This window comes from Mixophyes fleayi, chromosome 2 (genome assembly GCF_038048845.1).
Source record: "Mixophyes fleayi isolate aMixFle1 chromosome 2, aMixFle1.hap1, whole genome shotgun sequence".
Classification (NCBI taxonomy): domain Eukaryota; kingdom Metazoa; phylum Chordata; class Amphibia; order Anura; family Limnodynastidae; genus Mixophyes; species Mixophyes fleayi.
In genome coordinates, this window is record NC_134403.1 from 362,877,633 (window position 1) to 362,886,863 (window position 9,231).

A 9,231-nucleotide genomic window follows, 5' to 3' on the forward strand; every position below is an offset into this window, starting at 1 on the left:
ATGAGGTGTGCTCCCTGCTGATTGCTGCTGAACCCTGTCTTGTGTCCTCCCTCCACTGTGCCAGTGAACCGCCTGGTGAGCCCAAGGAAGATTTGCTGTTGTGGATCTTCAAAGGTAGTTCCTGTCCAGCGACAGAGTCTTCTGGCCTGGGTGAATTGTGGTTGAGCAGAGAGGACTTCAATGTAGATGAGGTGTGGTCCCTGCTGATTGCTGCTGAACCCTGTCTTGTGTCCTCCCTCTACTGTGCCAGTGAACCACCTGGTGGGCCCAGGGAACATTTTCTGCTGTGGATCTTCAAAAGTAGTTTCTGGCTAGTGACAGAGTTTCCTGGCCTGGGTGAATTGTGGTTGAGCAGAGAAGACTTCAAGCAAGAAAAGGTGTGGTCCCTGCTGATTGCTGCTGAACCCTGTCTTGTGTCCTCCCCCCATGGTGACAGATAAGTGTGCTCACACACATATACATACACCACACAGAGACTGAGATATAAGTGCTTATCCATACTAATTCGAAATTGTGTGATTGCATATCTTTATTATCCAAAGACACATACAATTCTATCCTGTTGATATTCCTTTTATGGAGGACTATTTAAGTTATCTGCTGAAGAGATATACATTACTGACTCGTTCAAATAACCCATGCAATTGAAATCCTGTATACTAGATTATTACATGTGTATGGGAGATTTATATGCTTTAGTGTTTAATGTGTTGTGATGACTACTCAGCCCCCTTGTGTTGTTAATGTGAATTACTATATTTATCTTGTGCAGAACAAGTTTATCTAATTCAAGTCTTTTGACTGTCAGAGTGGTAGAGCTGTAGGAAAAAAAATAATCTGTATTGTGAGAAGTGTATCATATTAGTGAGGTGATTAATAAGTTGTGTTATTGCCGTGATTGAGAGTTCCATTGGAGATTAAACTTTATATTACATCTTGTACATTACAACCTGTTCAAGCTGTGCCACCGGCTAGATCCAAATCTACTTTCCAACTATCCCTTTAATAAACGCACTTCAGTGATTTTATACTGTGTTGTGTCATTCTGAGAGGTCTGTGTGGATTCAAGGGGATCTCCCAATTCATCCTCTTGTAAGACAAGCTACCCACATCCCCACAGAATGTAGTAGAGAAGACGTGGATTGAGTCACTGCTCCATCAAGTGTGGAAATGTGCAACAAGAACACAGCCTATTTGCAATACCCCACTCGGAAGCAGCACGGTGGCTCAGTGGTTAGCACTTCTGCCTCACAGCACTGCGGTCAAGAGTTCGATTCCCGACCATGGCCTTATCTGTGGAGTTTGTATGTTCTCCCCGTGTTTGTGTGGGTTTCCTCCAGTGGGTGCTCCTGTTTCCTTTGATACACCAAAAACATACTGGTAGGTTAATTGGCTGCTAACAAAAAAAAATAATAATACTAGTCTGTGTGTGTATGTTAGGGAATTTAGACTGTAAGCTCCAATGGGGCAGGGAATGAGCTCTCTGTACAGCGCTGCGGAATTGGTGGTTCTATATAAATAAATAAATCATCATGATGATGATACTTTGCTAAAATCAAATATAAATATATTTTTTTCAGTGTGAACCTTCTAAGCTAACATTACTAATCATGTGTTTAGCAGTACGTACTGCAGTGTCATGCAAGATAAATCAAATGACAGTATTCTTTTCATTAAGCTGCCACCACACATCATCATCATCATCATAATTTATTTATATAGCGCCAGCAAATTCCGTAGCGCTTTACAATTGGGAACAAACATTGATAAGACAATACTGAAGACATAATAAAATAGAGAAAAGAGGAACTGCGGAATTGTATTACCTTGTAAATCAACCATAGTTCCTTTTTGCACTCTGTTGACTTTTTCCAGAGTTTCCTGAATTTATTTTTAGATAGTGTTTTGTGCCTGCTTGTGTTCAGTGTGCTCTGCTGACCTCTATAAATGGCTCTCACTATCACTGTTTTCCACTTGAACGGTTATGTTGTCATGCAATATTTATTTGATCTATTTGCAAAATTATTTGAAATCAACCACAACTGTCTTCAACAACTGCGGCTTGCTCTGCACACACAATATTGTTTACTGTGAGAAGATTGTCAGCTTTGTAGTACTATAATAATAATAATAATAATATTTAATAATAGTTTACCTTGTAGTCTTACAGGAATTCCTGGATATTTTCATGGAATATGGTTAAATGTAAAATACAGAATGGTAAGGGTCATGTATAACAGGTAACATGGCGTTGCTTGAGGTCTTCCTAATTGTACTGACAGTAAAGTTCTGGGGTAGAGGACATAGTGTCAGTGTCACACATTGCACCACCTAAACTTGCATTATGGTCTGTTCTCACCTGTTTCTCTCGTTCTGCATTCACTTGCTGGGCTGAGCTGAGCATGCGCAAACCTGGTCTGTTCAATACTTCCTGCATTCTCTTGATTGGCTAATTGCCTGTCATCTCTGCTAATTTAAAGCACCTGATTCTCTACCAAGTAGCCAGATCTTCAGGTCTCTCCTCTTGGTTAGACGTGTCCCAGTACTGGCACCTGCTTATCTATTTGTGTTTCTGATTCAATGGTGCTAACCCAGCTCCACAGGATTTCATCAGCAACAGCCGCTGCAGACCATTATATCTATCTGTATTCCTGATTCTTGGTGCTACCTAGCCTCAGGATTTCATCAGTAGTCTTTGCTTCTGGACTTCTCTTCGTGCTCCCCAGTTTCTCTGTTCTCCAGGCTCTCCCTCTGGTTTCGCCCGTTACCCTCTGAGAGGATCGCGACCTGCAGTTAGGGAGCTGCCAAGTCCATGCTCCCTTGCGGAACCTCTGGTGAAAACTTCCTTCTCCATTAGACTCCGCACCTTAATGGTGGTAGTGTCAAACCGGGCAAACACTTTGGGCTTCCCAAGACCTTCGGATTGTGACAGGCTGATTATCTCACTTCTAGATGGACAAGAACTGGTGTTAGACACAGCCAAAGTCAACATCACTTGTTCCTTTGTCGGAAATAAAGAAGGCATTGGGATGGTAACTGGCACCTCCGTAGCCATGTATGGTACAGTATGGCAGGAATGGTGGACTTGTATTAAGCAGGCAGAGGTTTACCCCAATGAACAGGAATGTCCAAGATTTCTTCTCTGGTTCTTAGGGGCTTGTTCTCTACAGGAATGGCATTGGCATCAGTAATCTAGTGTGAAGGTGGCACTCAAGGAAATTTTGAAGCAGGTGACGTTACTGAATCTTTTTAATCCAACGTTTCAGTTTTAACAAACTTTAAAATTTTCACCAATAATTAACAATTCAGCTAAACCACTCACCTAAATAGTCGTAGATCCACCCGGGTGCAGGGAGAAGAATGGCACCGGGCCACCTGGACAAATGCCCATGTAATGATTGCCAAGAGTTGTGTTCAGTTGCCAAAGACAACTGCTCCCAACAGGAAGCAAGAACGGTGAAAAGTGAAAGATGCCACCCCACCTGGAATTAGGAGGGAAAAACAGTAAAATCAAGTGGGGCATAAGAAACAAAAGCATAAGGGGGTAAATGAGATCACAGTATAAAGCTTTATCTGCTGGTTAAATAAGCGCAGAGATGTCAATATAAAACAAATGTAAATACATCATTCACTGTTACAGAGCATAAGAAATTGCTATAATGCCACATTGGGGCTGATGCAGAGTTCATCATCATCATTTATTTATTTATATAGCGCCACTAATTCTGCAGCGCTGTACAGAGAACTCGCTCACATGAGTCCCTACCCCAATAGAGCTTACAGTCTAAATTCCCTAACATACACACACAGACAGACTAGGTTCAATTTGATAGCAGCCAATTAACCTACTAGTACATTTTTGGATTGTTAGAGGAAGGCAGAGTGCCCAGAGAAAACCCACACAAACACGGGGACAACTTACATACTCCACACAGATAAGGCCATGGCCGGGAATCAAACTCATGACCCCAGTGCTGTGAGGCAGAAGTGCTAACCACTAAGCCAACGTGCTTTCAAGAGTTGGCTGCAATATGCGTCTGGTTGAAGATAAGTCTTGATCATCAGGGTGTACTTGCACCTGCTCTATAGCAGGTGCAAAACATACGTCCTCAAATAGGAGTATATACGTTTTCTACAGGTCTGCATGAGCTGCTTTTGCGTGAGCACACCCTTAGTGTGCTTGGCCTGCTTTTGCATGTCCCTTCCCTCCAACACCCTCCCTCTCCAAGCGTAGCCAGGCGTAAGTGTCAGAATCAGATTTCTGCATATGAAGCAAATCCCTACTTTCTCGGTGTGTGCAGAGCGATTTCAGGCAAGATATGATCCCCAAACTGGCGTACGTCCCACTTTACATATCAGCCTCATTGAGTGTAGATCAAAGTATATGGACCAGTAAAAAATATATAGACTCACCCAGTTGTCCAAAGGACGAACTACCATTGGCATCGTGAAAAAAATGAAGTCTAATGGACCATGGTTCTACTACAGCCAGCACCCAGTGATCATTTCAGTACAACTGACTTCTTTCAGAGGCACATGATAAGTGAATGGGACAGACATTTCTGCAACAAATCTGTGGAAAACATTAATGAAATGTCATGGCTCACAGATGTGTGAGCACGGGTAGAAAGAGATACAGGCAGAATGCATATGGCTCATTAACAAAAGCAAGTTATAGCACTGTTTCCCAACTCCAGTCCTCAGGGACCCCTAACAGTGCAGGTTTTCCAGATGACCAGTGAAATAATTATTACCACCTGTGGATCTTTCAAAATATGTCAGTCAGTAATGAATACACCTGTGCTCCAGCAAAGAGATATGGAAAACATGCACTGTTAGGGGTCCCTGAGGACTGGAGTTGGGAAACACTGTTATAGCGAAACAGAACTTTTCTTTCCTTGAACACGATGTGGACAGAACAAAATAAAGAGGAAGTTGATATATTTGCTATGCTCTTAGAAATATGAGGAATAGTCTTAGTGCACAAATCCTCGTTAATCTCTTTAATAGTAGAGCCAATATGTTCTCAAAAACAGCTTCATTGAAGCCTGGTATTTAAATCTAAAGCAGCATACCTGTGAGTGTTGTAAGCGAATATACAAAGTTATATTTTCAAGTAAAGATGGAATTTTGAACACTGCCGTCTTATAATGACCTCCAAGGTCGGTAAAACTGACCATCATTCTGCTGGTTGCAATCCCCAAACCAATTGGCAAATATATTTGTCCCTAGTAAATTTAATGGACAGAATACTGTTAGCCCACTGTGGCCATTTTTTTAAACACATCATACTGTACATGCACGCAGGATACATAATCTGTTATATATATTTATTTATGGCCAGTCTTGTTGTTTACGCGCTCTAAGTATAACAATATCTGTATTGTGAAGATGAACAACTCTCGTGTGGTTTGGTTTATATATTGGGCCGACTGTTCAGCAAAACTTACTTACAAGTATCTAATGATTCAATGGAGGATGTAATTTAGAAAATGAATTGAGTCTACAAAGTAATTTATCATGTAAATTTATCCAATTTATTACTGTTGTTGACTTGTGGCATATTGTATTGTTCAACAACATTATAAAGGATAACTTTATGCAGAATCCTATACTCTGGTTCATAGTGTGATCCTCATGAAGAGATTTGCTGGTTCCAGATCATTGAAATCTCATTTACAATGCGCACTAGGGGCCTGAGTCATTTAAGAGAGCAAAGCATTAAAAAGGAGTTACTTTTCACCTGGTGAAAACCATGTTGCATTGGAGGGGGAGATACATTTAAAATGTGGGGACAGATTTATAGTTGGGGTAGGGCATGTCCTAGATAACTTTAAATGTCAGTGTACAAATAAGTATTTGTGTTGTACATGAAAAAACAGACAGTATTTTCCTTATGTGCAAAATTATAAACTAATTTGCACCCCTTGCACTGTAACATGGTTTTGTCCAGAAAATTTGAGTAAGAAAATTTACTCAATTGTTTGCTTAACTGAATCAGGCCCAATAACTCTTACCCGATGCAGTTCAGATGCAGGTGGAAAAATAAAGCTATCAAGGATTTGTGTGCTAGATGAAAAAAACAGCCAGTATTTAACTTATATGTAAAATAATAAACTAATTTACACCCCTTGCATTATAACATGGTTTGTCACGGAGAACATTTACTCCTTTTTTTGTCTTTCCTTAATGACTCAGTCCCTGGATGTTCACCAGAAAACGCTTTGGTTCACGTGCAAATCAAGGTACACAACTTACGGCTTCTCGCCAGAGACTCCTCCATAGCCTAGTAATTACATCTTCATAGGCGAACTGCACAAAAGTGTAATTATCACATCAGTGTCCAATCACATGCCGCTTCAGGACCACCTCTTTTATTACAGGAAACGTTTCTGTTCCGCTAAAATACTGCTTGGTGTAGCCTCATTTATTGCTTAAATTAATAACGAGGGTGAAGGGTTTTTTTTGCATTGTGCAGAGTATACATAGGTGCAGAATGTATCCCATTAAAAGTGTAAGACTATCCTGATATAGACATGCATTGTTACTCATCTGAATGAGGTCAACTTGGCTTCATAGATGGGTATTCACAATTTGGTCAAAATTACTAAGAACCTAATTTTAAAATTCAGATATTGTAAATTAATATTATAGAGTCTGATGCAAAGTTTGTTTGTTATTGTGCTTAGTTTGACTTTAGTGTCTAAAGCAGGGGTGGCCTTCTCCTGTGCCCCACCCCAGCTGGCTTCTCTCGATCTTATCCTCAGCAGAGAATGAGGCAGAACAGTAGCAGCCGATTCTGGCATCATGTGACCTCCTCTGCACAGTGCAGGGGAGGTCACTGCATAGTAGAGGAGGAGGAAGTGCAGGTGCTCTCCATCCTTAATCTGTGCGGTCCTCTCCAAGGCTAGAGGGCCGCCCATGTGTCCCTCCTGCTAAGCCAAGTTGCCATCACTGGTCTAAAGTGCTCTTCTGCATTCTTGTCCTGTAAAGCAGGAGAGTGTCAGCTCATATGACTAATAGGAACCAATAGCAAAGAAAATCTCGACTCTGGTGGTGGGCTTTTTAAGAAATTGACTTTTATATACCTAATTGTTTTAATGTTTTTATTAAACAGGTAGGCAAGCATTGTACAATGTATTTATAAAACACAAATATGTATGACTCAAAAATAGAGACTCTCGTTGTTTAGAGTTAGGACCATCCTATAAGCAGAAGCGCTGTGACGTGGCGGGTGGCTTATCCTGCATCTGCAAATGTATGTAACTGAGAATTCTGCATTTTTATGTATTTTAAGTAGAAATATCAGCTCTGTTGCTGGTTAACAGTGGTATGCTGGGGGATTTTTCTCTGCATTTCTGGATAACCCCACCCTTTCAAGCACCTGCTGTTAACCTATAAATTGCTTGAGCAGCTTTCCTTTGCATATTGCAATGTATTTATGCAAATTATGTAACTTATATTTTCCATGTTAGGATTTGCGCTAAAATTTGAATATGTTTTTGGTCATATTAGGAGCATTACATGTATTGAGTATATGCTTGTCGATTTGTATTTTGTAATAATATTATTACTAGACATATTCCATAATACTCTGCATTTAGACCGAAACTGAATATACAATAAGAATTACACACATGCATGTAGAAATAAAAAACGGGCTATAAGATAGCTTAGTATTACTTAAAATCATTACCTGATGGATCAATAAGAAGTTTGCTATAGTTCTATACATCTCTTCTTTTCTTAGCAATGATCATGTGTGCTTAAGCACTTCTTTAGTAAGTTGTTAACGAATTAGGAAATTTTAGGTTTACGTTGTAAAGCAGAAGGATTACTGGCTAACTGAGGAACAATTTGTAATAATTGACAAAATAAAAAGAAGAAGTTGATGTTAGAAAATAATACAAAGGACTTAGAAATTAGAAGTGAGTGAAACAGTTTCGGAATTTCACATCAATTGTTTTTCGTGGCAGAAAAGGTCATTTCACGGAGGTGAGAAGTTTCATCGATGTAACATTTTTCTTCGCCATTCCATATAGCCTGGTGAAAAACCTCCATTTTCTTCGACATTCCATGTAATAATATTCTGTCTGTACAGCCGAATGCTGGAATGAGGATGATTAAATAATTCTTCTATTTGGTGTGGTTGGAATAGGACTTGGATCCCTGAAAGGCCAAAAACGTCAAATTTTGTGGCCAAATACAGAAAAAGTCACATATTCTGAGGAACACTTTTGACAGTTCCTGTCACGAACTGGAGTAGTAGATGGCCTCACCTTCTGGTATCAGCGATGCTACGTTGGGAGGCGCGGAGTCTAACCACACCTCAAGTCTTCAACAGGGAATCCCGCAAGGAGATTTGGGTTTAGCTGCTGAGATATGCAGTTCGCAGCCCTCCCAGTTAGCTACCAGCGAGGTCTGGTGAACAATCGAAGTCGAACAATCCGAGGTCAAAACTGAGCGGGCAAAGAGGTACCGAGGGATCAGGCAGGAGAGTAGTCAGGGAACCAGGGGTCAAACCAGAAGATCAGAACAAGTACAAAGGAGTATCCAAAGAGAGTGGTCAGGCAGGCAAGGTCAAATCCGAGGAGTTAGGTAAGTATACACAGAGAGAACAGGAGCCAAGAGACTGGAGGCTAGACACTGGAGACTAGATACTTTGGCACCCTAGTGGTGTCAGAGTCTGGTTTAAATACTTGCCCTTCTTCCTTCATTGGTGGACGTGGAGCTCAGCTGGCCTGACTGCCGACAGGAAATGCAGCCTGGTGTCTGCATTGCCTAGCTATAGGCCGTTGCCTATGCGCACGAACTTCCTGTCCTGGCCGGACGTGACGTCCCGTTGCCAACTGGATGGGTGGCTGGAGAGAGGGCGTCCATCCCCGGCACCCGGTGAGTGTGCGGGGACGGCGCCTGACAGTTCCATTTATCACTGTTAGAAATATAGCTCACAAAGTCCTGTTACTTTTCCAGGCAAATAAAAGATGAAATATTTTGGACAGTTTTGTATCTTGTATGAATATTGATGGTTATCAAAGTCTAAATTATTATTGCTAAGGGGAAACAGTGTTCAATGCAGGATTATGAGAGATTACTCATCAGAATTCGGAGGAATTCAGTTGTCAAATATGCTCTTTGTGTTTTACAAAAATAAATATATTTTATAATAAGCTAACAGGTCGCACAGTCCGATTTCTCCAAGGTATTGTTCATATTAAATACCAAGTAAAA